The following is a 17,359-nucleotide window of genomic DNA, read 5'->3' as shown; positions in this document are numbered from 1 at the left end:
TACATACTGAGTAAAGTACTACTTAACATGAATAAGGATGCTAGGATCCGGCCTGAACTATTCTTGTTTACAGAGACAAAACTATTAGCACTATGAAAGCAACAACCCAAGTGATTTTATTGGGGGATAAGGATTATTTCAAAATAAAAAATTTGCACTCCTAGTCATGGCAGTTATTTTCAGGATCATTGAATGAATGTTTTTATAGTCGGGCTGCCTCAGGGCCTTCGTAACACTTCAGAGCACAGTGCTGGGCAACTGTGGCACAGCAATAGTTGCAAAACATGTCCATGATGGCATTTGGTAATAGGGTACTGCATGCTCCATCAATTTACAGAAATCACTATTAGATACAGTAGACTAGAGACAGAAATCCACTGACATAGTTTCTGCTGTAGATTCATACAGTGAAATTCCCTTTTGCTCTCAGTGATTGTCTCCAAGATTAAGTACATTGTTCCGGATTTGGAACAGGTGGAGAGCTTTATTTTCCCCAAGCACAGCTGCAGTATCAATTTGTGAGCTGGATAAAAAATGATGACACGCACTAAATGAGACTAAAAAATTGACAGCTGTTTCTTTAGAACCCCTGCAGGTAAAACAAAGCTTAGCAAGTCTTTATTTCCCCCTAGCATAGAAATAGACAAATCAGAGTTACTATTATAATCTCATTCCTCTGGGACTTCTTAATTCCAAAACAAACTTGCAGTGATAAATCCTGTAAAACCACATTAAGAGTGGAGTGTAAATGCTGTCCATCTCCTCTGATTAACACAGACAAATCAGAGAGCAGTGATTTTATTTTTCAGTTAATGTGCACAAATAATTCTTTTAGAATGAGAATGGTGGGTTGTACTCATCGGCAATCTTGCAGCACAGGGATATTGACTTTTCTATTTCTGATTTAATTAACCTATGTACAGCAGGTGTAGCTCACTTACTGGAGGAAAGTACTGATAGTATTCTGCACAACAGATGGCTCCCTCTTAACTTTACTGCAGGCATGTATAGACTCACTAGAGTCAACATTTCCCTAATTGCTGTTTCAAATCCTATTCCAAGATTACTTGCCATACAATTTATGCAGTAAGAATGACACAGAAACACTGAGTAGATGCATATGGAAATAGCTCAAACTTTTCTTCCTTTCATTTCCCCTGCTTTTACTGGGCCTTCATTTCCCCAGAGACAGTATAATGTGTATCTGCTTCTTTTCTGCACCAAGCATTTTTGCACACACAATAGCAATTAGATAGATCCCAAAATGTATGCCACTTGGATTTTTCAGAACCTATCACCACTCACAGTATTGCTCCCACTATAGTTCAAGTCAGTTATCTTCCGAGATTGAAGCCTACTCTTGCTCTTCTATGAGGATTGTCTGCAATTTCCTTATAGCAGCTAATATGGGACCTTTTATTTAACATTGGGACTTTTAGAGAGTTTCTCCAAGATTTCAAGAGTTACTGGCCTCAACTGTTGGGTACCCAAATTGAGACACCATAAGGTGAGCCTAGTTTCTGGAATGCAGGTATTCAAGTAGTTTTTGAAAAATCAAGCCCTTTTTATTCCCAGGGCCAGAAAGAAAGCAAGAGATTGACTCTATAACCTGGTAGCTAGGGCACTCGAGAAACAATACACCCAAGTTCAAATCCCTGCTCCGGTGAATTATTATTTATACAAAATGGAACAGCTTGTACAGGAGAGAGTCCCACCTCATCATTGCCAGCTAATCAGGACACTCAGCTGAGATGAAGGAAACCCAGATTCAAGTCTGTGGTATGCAGGGACAAAACAGGAACTTGAACCTGCGTCTCCTACAGCCCAGATGACTGTCCTGATCACAAGGCTATTGGCCAGTCTGTAATAGCTCTCTTTCTCTGGTTTTTCACAGAAACCTTCAAAAGGTCTCAGTTTCATCCTGATGCAGAATAGAAACATTTCTGAAATCACAAAAAGTTTTGTGGGATGGGAAAACTGTTTCCCCCCCCAGCTCTTGTAAGGAGCACAGACTTAGCACAGGAATTTCTAAAACCACAGTAATTATTCTTAAAGCCTACAAGACGTACAGATCTTTAGGGACAAGAACAGCAACCAATACACTCTGTCCCCTAAGTCTGTGCTCACCCCTTCTGTAAGTCCTTACATCCAGCCTCTGTGTCAGATGGGTAGTCCCCTTCTGCCCTCTACTTCCTGCAGTCTTTCTGCTTCCCAGCAATGTTCAGCCAGTGAGAGAGGTAGCTGGACGGGAGCAGATCCTGACTGTAAGATTTCTGTTCCCTCTGTCATATGACTCACTGAATAGATACAGCATCTCAGTCAAGTGGCTAAAGTCCAAGCCCTCTCCTGGAGGCAAATTGAGAGAACCAGTTTCCTCTAACTTGGCCACTCTCTTTAGAAAACCTATTGTCCTGACAATCACCATTGATCACTCTTGTATTAGCACTGGAGTTGTCCGGCATCACAATAAGCTGCTCTGGTTTGTCCTCATCACAGCTACACACTCCACATACAAGTTATACTCTTCAAAATGGCATTCACAATGTCAAGGGAAGAACACACTTTGATACACGCTTGTGCAGGCATACTGATCTACCATATGAGGCACCCAAAATCACTAGCCACTTTTGAAAAATCTTGGCCTAGATACTGGGAGAAGGTTTAAAACAATGCCCAAAAACAAAAGGCCAAACTTTTAGTTTGCAGACATAGCCTGCTTTTCATATGTCTAGTATCCACAGCTCCCACTGACCTCCATCATCTAAGTTAGATTGAAAACTCTACAGCAAGAGCCACTTACATTTTCTGTAATGTGCCATGCACGTGTAATACTACATACATAGTAATGTGTAAGTACCAACTATTATTCTGTCTTAGAGTCACCACTGGTAGTGCCACCTATTGTCAAGGTCAACTTAAACTTCCCATTATAAGCCCCTGTTTTCAATTATTTATCACTTTGCTAAACTTTAACTGACTGAAATTTTCCATGCCAGAATACCTGATCATTAAGTTAACACCATTCATTTTGTGAACTGAATAACACTGGGTTCCTGTGGAATAAATAGTATGTGCTCATGTAATTAAAGATTGTATTATAATGCATACATGCAATGGGGCTGAATTAAGATGGCACAGACAGCCCTAATTCTGGTATTTCCTAACTTCGGAGTTCTTAACTTTCAACCTTAATAATTTTCTTTTAACATAGTTTGTGCATAATTATCAATAAACCTGCTGGGGGCAGGGTGTGCATGTGTGTCTGTATGTTTGTGTGTATGAGAGAGAGAAACAGACTTTGTGCAAGGAAGCAGATTTTAGTTTCAAGCTTCCAATGATTTATTATAAAAAAAATGGAGACAAAAACTATTCAAACACCTTGATTGTGCTCTTTTAAAATTGGAGGGAACCTTTCAAGGAAGCAAGGAATAAGGAATGAAAATAATGATGTGTTGGAGCCACCTACCCTTCCATCTTAAGAGAAAAATCACAAGCTTTTGCTTATCTATCTGAAAAGGGGAATTGAGAATTTCTACAGAGCCTCCTCGGAATACTCCATTTCAAATCTTACCAGCACTGCTGCAGTTACAGAAGATAAGACAGGTGTTTTGGTTGGTTTTTTTAAAACTTGAAGATGAAATAACATTCCCTGCACTGATGCCAGCTGGCAGAGTAGACAGGAGCTTGGAGATGACTGTGTAATATCCCTGTGCTTGCATACATACAATAGCAGCGAAGATTGCAGGCAGTATCATTTCTTTGTCTGAGTCGATAAGCTTTCTGAAATATTAAATAACCTGTATATTTGTAATTGTACTGCTTAATGGCTCCTTAAAAGATTGTTCTTAGGTCTCTACATAGAGAATGCCATTGAAGGGAGAGTCTTTTTCTGAAAAGCCTCCTCAGATCCCATGAAAGCCAGGAAGTTTGAAGGCTGCACTCTGGATGTCACTAAGATAGCATGGTACTGGGCACCATATAAGAACAGAGATAGATTGTGACCTTAATAACAGCCCAAGAGCAGGGGTGCTGGGACAGGGTGAGGTCAGGGGGCCATGCCCCCCCACTTTTTACCAACTGTAAGGGTAAGAGCAGGGCCGGCGCTTCCACTAGGCGGTCGCCTAGGGCGGCAGGATTTGGGGGCGGCATTTTGCCGTCCTCGGCTGCATTTCGGCGGTGGGGGGTCCTTCCGCTCTGTGTCTTCGGGGCGCTTCGGCGGCGTGTCCTTCACTCGCTCTGGGACCCGCCGCCAAAGCGCCCCGAAGACGCGGAGTGGAAGGACCCCCGCCGCAGAATGCTCTGAGGAGGAGCACTGCCACCTAGGGCTGCAAAAACCCTGGCGCCGCTCCTGGGTAAGAGAGGGGGGGATGGGGCAGAAGGGAGGGGGGGGGGGATGGGGTCTGGGGGGGGGAGAGGCAGTGCGGGAGCGGGGCCTCAGGAAAAGAGGCGGTGCGGGGGTGGGGTCTTGGGGGAAGAGGCTGTGTGAAGGCGGAATCTTGGGGAGAAGGGATGGTGCAAGGGGGCAGGGCCACAGTTTGAGTGCCTGTGGGACCCCCCACACACACTTTTAGGGTGCTTCCGCCGCTCCTGCCCAAGGGCAGAGGGCAAGGGGCACCCAGATATCTGGTAATGGCTTAATCTGTTCAAGTGTACTCCAATTCTTTAGCATCATGAAGAGTATCTGATAAGTGTCATGCAAGGTACCAATGAAAAGCTCATGACTCACTGGTTATTAATATCATCGCATAATGTAGGCGCAAGCAACTGATGCAAAGTTATGGACAGAAACTGAAATTATAATTCTTAAACTGTGTTTGTCAGCCAAACAGGAATTACCTCACCCAGGGAAAACAATACGGTTTCCCCACCTGGGGAGTTACTTCCAAAGTGCTTTGAAAGACAATGGGAATGTAGTTACATATTTTGTAAACAGACCCATCAAGCTAACAAGGGGTGGCGGAAAACTTTACACTATCACGGCAGGGGAGGAGATTGACAATCACATGTCTAATGTTCATTCACTTGCACTGGAGGAAGTAGGAACTAAAAAATTTTCATTTTAGCAGACAACTCCAGCAGGGAAGAAACAGCAGGAAACTTCCTTCTAGACAGGCTCCATGTTCCATACCTCACAACTATAAATAGATGTTTGTCTGGAGGTATCTTTCAGAAGAATCCATTTCAGAGATTCATTGGACTATAAAAGAGAGGGGCCAAGAAACCCCAAATTATCTGTCTTTCACCTAAGAAGACAGTTTCCAGAGGAAAGGTCCCAGCCCTTTCACTTTTGGTGGTGGGGGGGGGTAGATCCTAACCCAGGAGTTTGGTCAACCATCTTGATGGAAACAAGTGGGGAGAGATTTGATCTTGAACCAAGTCTAGCTTGTTACGTTTTAGCTACTAGAAAGTGTTTTATCTTTATGTCTCTTGTAACCATTTCTGACTTTAATCCTTATGTTTGTACTCTTAAAATCTCTCTTTGTAATTAAATAAACTTTGTTTTATTTTTAATCTAAACCAATCCCGTGCTGTGTTTAAACTGAACTATTTGGTAACTCCAGGTAAAATAACAAATTTGAATATTGACTCTTTAAAGGAGCAACGGACTTTAACTTTCCTCTGATTGTTCCAGGACAGGGCTGGACAATTCAGAACACACATTTTTGGGGAAATTTGGGGCTGGGACGAGTGTGGGGTCACCTTCCCAGCTGCTAAGCAAGGTTGGTGGAAACCTGTGGAAGTCTGTGGTATTGCAGGCAGGTTCCAGAATCCAAAGCGTTGGACGAGGGCTGCCCAACACATAGCTAGAGTAGCAAGGCACTCGGGGTTATAAGGTAAGATGTAACATAACTTTTCACTGGTCTGGATTGCACCCCAGAACATCACATAAATCCATTGAAGGCAGGGCCGGCTCCAGGCACCAGCCTGGCAAGCAGGTGCTTGGGGCGGCCACTCCGGAGAGGGGCGGCACGTCCAGCTATTTGGCGGCAATTTGGCGGACGGTCCCTCACTCCCTGCTCGAAGCGAAAGACCTCCCACCGAATTGCCACCGCAGATCACAATCACGATCGTGGCTTTTTTTATTTTTATTTTTTTGGCTGCTTGGGGCGGCCAAAACCCTGGAGCCGGCCCTGATTGAAGGGATAACACTGCCACCCCAGGAAATATTGTGGAAATTCTACCATAGCAAGTAGTCCACATAGGGGATGATATGACCCTTAAAATCTTCTGTGCAGCAGGAAATATAATATCTCATGGTGCCAGCAAAAGAAGATCCAGAATATTCTACAGCTCAGTGCCCAGAAAGCCTAATTACAGATGCCTTCCTCATTCATTTGCAGAATGTTGCCTTTGGGCTTCTTTGTCCTCATTTAACATTTACCTTCATGTCAAAAATCTAAATCCACCACAATCTATGGATCTACAATCCACCAGTAACAAAACTGGACAGACTTAACTGAACGTGCTCATGAGTCCACTACTGTCATTCAAAGCAGCGCAAGACTCCAAGTTGGTTGCCGTTTAGTCTACGAGTATCTTAAAGGTGACCTGAAATGCCTTAAAAACAACAAACAAATAAGAAAATGATTTAAGAACCCAAAACATTTAACATGCTGTATTGTTACCTTTTTAATTATTTTCCAAAACATAAAAGTATAGTGACATAAATATTATTTACAAATACATAGATCCCCATGTTCAGAATAGTCAAGGGGAAAATGACGTATAAATACATTTGAAAACCCCCTATGTGAAATATCTATTTTTCTTTATTTACATGCCCATTCTGCAAGCAATGTTAAGAGTACCAGAAAGACAGACAATAGACCCAGTGTTGCTCTCTCTGAAGCAATAACAAAATTCTTCTCAACTTCAGTGGAAACAGAAGGCATATTATCATTTCATATCACTCCTTGGCATCTTAAAAAGTATACAAAAATTGTATTCCATTCACATTCTTAAAGGCCCCTTTTCTTAGTTATGATGATATCAGCACTGACTCATTCTCTCAACATGATTGTTCTTAAATTTCCTTCTTATAATACTCATGTGGGGCTTAAATCTACTCTCAGTCAAGTCTATGGAAAAACTCCCATTGACTTAAATGATGCAGGATCAAACCTATAGAGCATTCTTTAAAAAAAATCACGTTATTGTTTCTTTTCCACTTAATTCCTTGTAAAATTCAATCATCTTTAACAGCTGAATTGGTTTCAAATAAAATATGGCCAAAACTTAAAGTAAATTCAAATTTTTTAAGAGGTTTGTCATAATTTGAATAGCTTATTTTGTTACTGATACTCTTGTGATTGACATGAATTAACTCATTCAGACTCAAACTATTTATCATTTTTCATTTTTGCAAGAGCCTCAGCTCTTCCTAGTTCTGACTTAAGGTGATCACGGTAAAATACCAAGAGAAAGGCTGTTGTTTTAGTAGTCACTGCAAGACTGAAAATACAAATACCAAAAATCTCATGAGAAAGTCTATTCTCATCAGTCATCCAGTCCAAAGCCTACTGGTACAAACTTATACAGCTCTCAAAAAATGAACTGTGTTCTCTGTACTCTAGAGAAAGTTCTATTCTATATCAGGTTACAGTCAAGGTGGGAAGAAAACGCCCACCCTGGAGCCTATAGTTATTGAGACTATGTACATTCACTCATTGAAATCAATTGGCAAAATTCCCATTGATTTCAACAGGGCCAGGATTTCACCTTCAGTTTGTGGTTCAACTAAAGATGGTTGTATTTGTTACCAGAAAATTATGTACAACATTTTACTTAAGTACTAAAGGCTGGATCATTCATCCTTTATTCACAAACACCACTAGTTTGACGTTCTAGGGACCAATCCTGCAAAACTTCAGGCACATGGACAATTTACATGAATACTGATAAACGCCAAAATAATGCATGTGCCTAAGGCAGGGGTGGGCAAACTACGGCCCGCGGGCCGCGTCCAGCCCGTCAGACGTTTTAATCCAGCCCTCAAGCTCCAGCCAGGAGTGGGGTCGGGGGCTTGCCCCATTCTGCACATGCTGTGGCTCCGTGCAGCTCCCGGAAGCAGTGGCATGTCCCCGCTCTGGCTCCCACGCAGAACCATGGCTAATGAGAGCTGCAGGGCATGCCACTGCTTCCAGGAGCTGCTTGAGGTAAGCGCCGTCCAGAGCCTGTACCCCTGACCTCCTCCTGTGCCCCAGGGGCTGATCCCCCTCCCACCTGCTGAACCCCTCGGTCCCAGCCCAGACCACCCTCCTGCACCCCAAACTCCTCATTCTCAGCCCCACCCCAGAACCCGCACCCCCAGCCGGAGCCCTCAACCCCCTACACCCCAACTCCCTACCACAGCCTGAACTCATTTCTGGCCCCACCCCAGAGCCTGCACCAGCAGCCGGAGCCTTCACCCCATCCTGCACCCCAACCCCCAATTTCATGAGCATTCATGGCCCGCCATACAATTTCCATACCCAGATGTGGCCCTCAGGCCAAAAGGTTTGCCCACCCCTGGCCTAAGGCTTAGCAGGTTTGGGCCCCATAAAAAGCAAAGTGATTTGTTTTCCCCCCTCAGACCTGTGTAATTTTGTAAGATCCGTTTTCTTTTAAACAGGAATTAATTTATAATATATATAATTTATATTGTAGATTCAAAAATAAATATTACAGTGCAATTTTTTTTAACTTTTTAAATTGTGGGGAAAACATGAAGGGGTTAGAGGGATTTTATCAGGGACTTACCAGCAGAAAACTTTCCTTGGTCGGCAAGGAAAATAGGAACATTAGAACTGCCATTCTGTATCAGATCCAAAGTTCATCTAGTTCAGTATCCTATCTCCAACAGAGGCCAGCATCAAATGCTTCAGAGGAAGGTGTAGGAAGCTTACAATAGCCAGATGTGGGATAATCTGCCCCCACATGGGTCTCGTCCTGATCTCTAATAGTAAGAGACTGATTTAAATCCTGATGCACGAGGTTTAATTGTTATCATTAATTATAACAACTTTGGATAGTCTTGTTATCTGTACCCATTTCCAGTCCCGATATAAATCTTGTTAAAGTTCTTGCCCTCAATGACTTCCTGTGTCAGTTAGTGACCCAAGCCATCAATATTTGCAGAATGTGTGCTTATAGTTATAAGAGAAACATTCTAAATATAAACCTAATGTGAACCAACTGTGATATCTCCCAGATTCTGCTGCTACTCAAGCAGAAGAAGAGCTTTTCCAAGGAGAAGAGTGAAATTAACAAAACTCTGAACAGTTTCACTGTTCCTATGCCCTGAGCAGGGCCAGCTCCAGGCACCAGCAGAGCAAGCTGGTGCTTGGGGCGGCAGATTGTTCGAGGTGGCATTCCGCCCAATCCTAGGGCAGCACGGCCGCTTTTTTTTTGTTGTTGTTTCGCTCCGGCTGCCCTGTAAGGGGCGGCGGCGCGGAGGACCGGAGCGCCCTGCAGCAAGCCCAGCAGGGCAGTCCTCATCCTTCCCTCCCCGCCGACCGGAGCGGAGCCCTCCGGGCAGGCGGCGGCGCGGCGGGAGGGGCCGCATGGCAGCGCCCCCGCTGTAGCCCTGGCCGCCCCCCTTCTCTCTCTCTCCCGCCCACTCCCTCCCCCCTTCCCCCCCCACCCCCCGCTAGCCGGTCCCCCTGCCTCCGCGCCCCCCCCGCCCCCGGGTTTTTTTTTTTTTTTGCTTGGGGCGGCCAAAAAGCCAGAGCCGGCCCTGGCCCTGAGACTGACAAGAATGAAGTCAATTCTTCCCTCACCCCACCCCCATCAGCAAAGGTAGATGCTGGCATTATTCACCAGGAGGGAGGACCAAACAATGGCACCTGGAGAAGAAGAGTAAAGCAGTGGGGCTGATTGCAGCTGCATGGAAGCTGTGGAAGGGGTAGAGTAGTGGATCAACCCAGAAATCTAGAGGTGTGGGACTGGGAGCAGAGAGAGAGGGAGGAAGGAAGGAAGGAGGAAAAAAAGCTCCTTTTCAAAAGATAAAGGTAGATGGAGAGTGGGAGCTTTAAATGTATCAGACACTTTATCAGAAATTTCTCAGAAACTGATATAAAAGAAGGATTGGAGGCCAGGGACAGCACCATGGTAAGACTACAGATGCATATGTTATTCCTGGAAATCACAGTTTCAAGGCAAACTATAAACCCGAGGAGCCCAACAACCCTTCAGTAAATATATGTGGACAATGAAAGGTAAACATTTCATTTGACAAAATGATGACCCAGGGCATAAGAAACGAGATATAGAGCCTTTAACCTCAACTGCACTGATTCAAGTTTCATCCATGTCTATACTGAATGCTTGTTACTATTTGACATCTTATTGATTGCATAAAGACCTGATCCTGACCTGACTCAGCCCTTAAATGAAATAAGATGGTACTGTTAGTCCAATTCTTCCTTACAAAGGACACTCTCACGATTGCAACTAACTGATAACAGAGACAGTAGCGAAGGCAAAGACTGAATGAGCTGGACTACCCTAAGGGCTATAAACCAAATGTGCAACTGTAAGAATCGCATAGCTTTAGAGTTGCTCCTGTGAGTGGACAAATGGTGTCATTACTCAGTGAAGTGATTCTGCTCCACACAGTATTACACTGGGATCTCTTCTTTCCATGTGGAAGAGGAGGTGTGAGAGGGTCTGCTACCACTGCAATACTGTCCACACATCCCCAGAGCTGCAAAGAGTACTTCCAGCATCTCAATGGGAAGTTATTGGGAATTTTGGATGCCCAGCACCTTTCAGAATCACATCCTTAAACTACTGCAAAATATTGTTGTGGATTATTAAATAGCCACAATCTACTGTGTGGATGGCTGTATTTTAGTGGAGGAAAGATGCCACATAAACTCACATGTTATTATTTAAAATGCAAAACCTCAGAGATGAGGGTTGCTCTAAGCAACATGAGCCCATTACGTCCACAAGGTGGGATTTCCAAAAGTCTTCAGCATTTCTCCAACTCTGCTTCAGCTAAGTCAATGACAATGAGTTAAACCAATGTGGAGCTCTTTTGAAAATCCCAGACATATACTAACTATAGCATTAAATTTAATCTATTAAACATCCACAATAACACAAGTTTAGCTTGCAGTGGGAACCATAATTTTAAATCTCCAGACTTTTGTGCAGTTAAATATGAGCCGTAGCATTGCATTTAATTTATCACACAGGTTACTATCCAAGCTTTAAATTCAATTAGAGTTGATCCTTATTCTTCATTTCTTCAGTAAATAAGATTTAAAGTAATGTGTAATTCTCAACATATTCTTTTTTGACTGTAGGACCATGTTGCACGTACTGGCCTTGATTCAAATCCTATAGCAACCAATAGGAGTCTTTCTATTGGTGTCAGTGGGCTTTGGATCAGGCCCATTGAGTTGTAGTTTACATCTTGAAAAGTCTTACTGATTTCAATAGGACTACTCTAAGAGTAAGATGCTACTCAGTGTGAGCAAGGGTATAAGAATCAGGCTCTCGGGTAATAACTTGAATCTATTCAAGATATGCATTTTGTAATATTATACCTAATTTACAGATTAGTGTTCTATGCAGTTTTGTTGTACCTGTGTCAGTCCCAAGATACTAGAGAGACAAGGTGGGTGAGGAAATACCGTTTTTTTAACCAACTTCTCTTTGTCCAATAAAAGATATTACCTCATCCACCTTGTCGCTCAAGATTAGTGCTCTGTCGGTTATAACCATTCTTTGAAAAAGACATTACCTTATCTACCTTGTCTCTTTGAAAAAATGCATTTAGCTGAATGATAAACAAGAGAGGTACAGGAAGAGGGGAAAGGGGAGAAAGAAATATGGAATTAATTAAACTCTAGTATTATGTTTAGAGGAAACTTGGGTAGGTTTATTAAACTAGTGAAGAAATATTCCTAAAAATGTCTTTTAGAACTAAATGTGAAAACAAAAAATATTGTTCAGCTGTAAGCATTTAGGGCCAGATTGTCTTTCATTTTGTGACACTTTGGCCTGAATAAAAGTAACAACTACTCCCCAGTGTGGGTGACGGGAAGGGTTCCCAATCTGACACTTAACCAGTGATGAACACACGTCAACTGAAAACCAGGCATATCAACTAATATTTAAAACAGTTTTTTAGAACAAAGAAAAATAGTCAGGATATAAAAATGTAGAGATAATGGAAAACTTTTAAATACATGAAATCCTACCTGAACCTGACTTGTAAAGATATAAGATGTATAAAGCACAAAAGGCTGCAGAGAAAATATCAGCTTTTTGCAATGTTCTACTTTGATAATTTTTTGTGTAAAAGGTATTATGTTCTTATGAATCTGAGTGTTCTAATGACTTCAGGAGCATTTAGCCAAGACAAACTACAGAATAGGATCAACATATATTTTAACATTTGGATGTAGTTAACATAGGGCTCATTCATTCAAAACCTATGCAGGTGAGTAACTTTAGTCACATGAACAGTCCCAGTACTCAGAGATTACTCACATGAATAAAGTAACTTACTGCTTATGTTTTTCCAGGATCAGGCTCTTAGTCATAATGTTTTATATCAAGTCACTGGTGGAATGAGATCCTGCTTCTATTCCCATTGAATTAAATGCCAAATCTCCCATTAACCTTAAGAATTTAGGAAGAACTGGACATTAAAGGTCTGATCACAAACCCACTGAAGCCAATGGGAGTCTTTCCATTGAATTTAATGGGTTTTGGATCAGGTCTTTAGGCCCAGTCCTACAATGAGCTCCATGGGTGGATTCTTGTGCCTATATGGAATGCTGCCACATGAGGGCAGGGTCTCCACGTGTGGCAGGAATGAGGCCTAAAGATGTAGCTTTGTTCTAAAACCTAAAAGCAAATTATAGCTTGCTCCACATCAAAATTTGCCAAATGTGTTAGTCTACTGGGACTTTCAATTAATGTTTTTTGATTGACATAATAATACCCTATTTAGACTTCATATTTCAATTTACATGACATCCCTTGGTATCCTGTTCCTTTTATTGTTAGCTTAACATATTAAAACTTAAATTATTTAAAGAAAGAGTAACTAAATACCTTCTACATTAACTCAAACTTGTTTTAATATTGATAAATTCTGACAAAAATCAAACTCCTTTTTGCCGAACTGCTCACTCCCCCACAACGTACACACGTGTCCTCTTTTTCATATCAACATCTGTCATTTCACTTCATTCCCAGTGCTGCTCATGAGCACTTCACAGGAGCAGAATCTAAGACAGTTAGGACGTGATCCTATTCCTACTAAGGCAAAATCCCCAGTGAATTAAAATGAGACAGCCTGGGGATCTTAATTAGGTTAAAATGACTGCCAAAATCCATCATAAAATGCAACACATCGTGGCTGAGGTAGCCAAAAGCCATAGCCATGAGATGAATCTCCTTAAGAAACTCTCTTAGGAAACTGTTTATGATGGGTTCCAGATCAACTGTAACATAAAAAGGCCCAGCATAAAGTAAGGGCCCCCATGCACCCCCGAGGAGCTGCTTCCACTGTTGCAGGAATAATCATGACTTGCCCTTGGCTCCATGCTGTCTATCTTGTTACAGCTGGAAAAAAAGCAGCAGAGGGTCTAGTCCAGCTAAGCATTAACCCTAGTAAAATGCATAAGATGTAGCCCAGGCTGTTCCACAAATCACTTATATCTCATTAAGGCCTGGTCTACACTATGAGTTTAATTCGAATTTAGCAGCGTTAAATCGAATTAACCCTGCACCCATCCACACAACGAAGCCATTTATTTCTAAATAAAGGGCTCTTAAAATCGATTTCTGTACTCCTCCCCAACGAGCAGAGTAGCGCCGAAATCGATATTGTCATTTCGAATTAGGGTTAGTGTGGCCGCAATCCGATGGTATTGGCCTCCAGGAGCTATCCCACAGTGCACCATTGTGACCGCTCTGGACAGCAATCTGAACTCGGATGCACTGGCCAGGTAGACAGGAAAAGCCCCGCAAACATTTGAATTTCATTTCCTGTTTGCCCAGCACAGGAGAGCACAGGTGACCACAGAGAGCTCATCAGCACAGATAACCATGCAGTCTGAGAATCGAAAAAGAGCACCAGCATGGACCGTACGGGAGGTACTGGATCTGATCGCTATGTGGGGAGAGGATTCAGTGCTAGCAGAACTTCGTTCGAAAAGACGAAATGCCAAAACTTTTGAAAAAATCTCCAAGGGCATGATGGAGAGAGGCCACAATAGGGACTCAGAGCAGTGCCGCGTGAAAGTCAAGCAGCTCAGACAAGCCTATCAGAAAACAAAGGAGGCAAACGGTCGCTCCAGGTCAGAGCCGCAGACATGCCACTTCTACGCTGAGCTGCATGCAATTCTACCCCACCTCTGACCGTGGATTACGAGGCGGGGGTAATCTCATCAGCCACACCTGAGGATTCTGCGGACGGGGAAGAGGAGGAGGAGGAGGACAAGGACGAGCTTGCTGAGAGCACACAGCACTCCGTTCTCCCCAACAGCCAGGATCTTTTTCTCAGCCTGACTGAAGTACCCTCCCAAGCCTCCCAAGCGACCTCAGGTGAGTTTACCTTTTAAAATATAAAACATGGTTTAAAAGCAAGCGTTTTTAAATTATTAATTTGCCCTGAGGACTTGGGATGCATTCGCAGCCAGTACAGCTACTGGAAAAGTCTGTTAACGTGTCTGGGGATGGAGCAGAAATCCTCCAGGGACATCTCCATAAAGCTCTCCCGGAGGTACTCCAAAAGCCTTTGCAGAAGGTTTCTGGGCAGTGCAGCCTTATTCCGTCCTCCATGGTAGGACACTTGACCACGCCATGCTAGTAGCAAGTAATCTGGTATCATTGCATGACAAAGCCTGGCAGCGTATGGTCCCGGTGTTTGCTGGCATTCAAGCAACATCTATTCTTTATCTCACTGTGTAATCCTCAGGAGAGTGATATCGCTCATGGTAACCTGGTTGAAATACAGGAATTTAATTAAGGGGACAGAGGTGGCCCTTCCTACTGGGCTGTTTGCCTGTGGCTGAAAAGAAATCCTTCCCTGTGGTAAGCCAAGCACGGGAGATGGGGGGATTGGGCGCTGAGCTTTTCATGTGTGGCTAGCAAGGATCTTCCCTCATATCAGCCAAGTGGTGGGGGGAGGGATAAAGCGATCATCCCAGAGAATTGGATGGGGTGGGGGGTTAGTTTGTTTTCTGCTGCTGAAGGTTAACAGGAAAACGGCAGCACTCAACGGGCTTTGCTTGGTATGTGGGAAAGGAGGACGCAGAAGCCGAAAGACAATGGCTTACCAGGGCCGCATGCAAGCCGAATTCTGTTGCCCGGACCTGCGTCTGTGATCTCTAGCAGCAAAGCCACAGGCACTCAACATTAAGAGCCAAAATGCGACCTTGCACAGAAATCACATGTGCTATGTAATGTGAATAGTGTTGTTCACCGTGAAAGAGTATAAGCATTGTTCTGTAAAATGTATCTTTTTTAAAAATTCTCTCCTTTTTTCCCTCCCTCCAGCAGCTGCAAATTTTTCAAGACTCCCTCCTCCGTCCCGAAGGCTATCTCAGATAAGGCGTCGGAAAAAGAGGACGCAAGACGAGATGTTCGTGGAAATCATGGAATCCACCCGCAATGAAAGAGCTCATCTGAATGAGTGGAAGGACATGGTTTCAAAGTATAGGAAAGATGCCAGTGAACGTGAGGACAGGAGGGACCAATGTGAGGAGAGACGCTCGAGATGAGAGGTGGCGGCAGGAAGATCAGAGGAGGCAGGATGCAACGCTGGGGCTGCTGCGTGAGCAAATAGACATGCTCCGGCGTCTGGTGGAGCTTCAGGAACGGCAGCAGGATCACAGACTGGCGCTACAGCCCCTATATAACCGCCCTCCCCCCTCACCATGTTCCATAGCCTCCTCACCCAGACATGTAAGAACGCGGGGGGGGGAGGCTCCATGCACCCTCCCATTCCACCCCAGTGGACAGCCCAAGCAAAAGGCTGTCATTATTTTAACCTTTTTTTAGTGGCCTTTTCCTTCCCTCTGATCCTCCTCCCAAACCTCAGCTGGGCTACCTTGTCAGTTCTCTCCCTCTTTTTATAATCAATTAATAAAGAATACATGATTTTTAAATGATAGTGACTTTATTTCCTTTGAAAGCAAGCTGTGATCGAAGGTTTAAAACAAATACAAGGAAGTTCTTCACGCAGCACACAGTCAACTTGTGGAACTCCTTACCTGAGGAGGTTGTGAAGGCTAGGACTATAACAGCATTTAAAAGAGAACTGGATAAATTCATGGTGGTTAAGTCCATTAATGGCTATTAGCCAGGATGGGTAAGGAATGGTGTCCCTAGCCTCTGTTTGTCAGAGGATGGAGATGGATGGCAGGAGAGAGATCACTAGATCATTGCCTGTTGGTCCACTCCCTCTGGGGCACCTGGCATTGGCCACTGTCGGTAGACAGGATACTGGGCTAGAGGGACCTTTGGTCTGACCCGAAACGGCCGTTCTTATGTTCTTATGTTATGAAGGGGGAGGGTGGGTTGCCTACAGAGAATGAGTCAATAAAGGGGGCGGGTTTTCATCAAGGAGAAACAAACAGAACTTTCACATGGTAGCCTGGCCAGTCATGAAACTGGGTTTCAAAGCTTCTCTGATGCGCCGCGCTTCCTGGTGTGCTCTTCTAATCGCCCTGGTGTCTGGCTGCACGTAATCAGCAGCCAGGCAATTTGCCTCAGCCTCCCACCCCGCCATAAAGGTCTCCCCCTTACTCTCACAGAGATTGTGGACCACACAGCAAGCAGCAATAACAATGGGGATATTGGTTTGGCTGAGGTCTGAGCGAGTCAGTAAAGTGTGCCAGCGACCTTTTAAACGGCCAAATGCACATTCCACCACCATTCTGCACTTGCTCAGCCTGTAGTTGAACAGCTCCTGACTCCTGTCCAGGCTGCCTGTGTATGGCTTCATGAGCCATGGCATTAAGGGGTAGGCTGGGTCCAAGGATAACTATAGGCATTTCAACATCCCCAACGGTTATTTTCTGGTCCGGGAAGTAAGTCCCTTGCTGCAGCCGTTTAAACAGAGTAGTGTTCCTGAAGACGCGAGCGTCATGAACCCTTCCCGGACAGCCCACGTTGATGTTGGTGAAATGTCCCCTGTGATCCATCAGTGCTTGCAGCACCATTGAAAAGTAACCCTTGCGGTTTATGTACTGGGTACCCTGGTGCTCCGGTGCCAAGATAGGGATATGGATTCCATCTATCGCCCCGCCACAGTTAGGGAATCCCATTGCAGCAAAGCCATCCACTATGACCTGCACATTTCCCAGAGTCACTACCTTTCGTAGCAGCAGCTCAATGATTGCTTTGGCTA

This window comes from Terrapene carolina, unplaced genomic scaffold (genome assembly GCF_002925995.2).
Source record: "Terrapene carolina triunguis isolate 2854851 unplaced genomic scaffold, T_m_triunguis-2.0 Scaffold66, whole genome shotgun sequence".
In the NCBI taxonomy this organism is placed as follows: Eukaryota; Metazoa; Chordata; order Testudines; family Emydidae; genus Terrapene; species Terrapene triunguis.
This window is presented reverse-complemented; position numbering follows the sequence as displayed.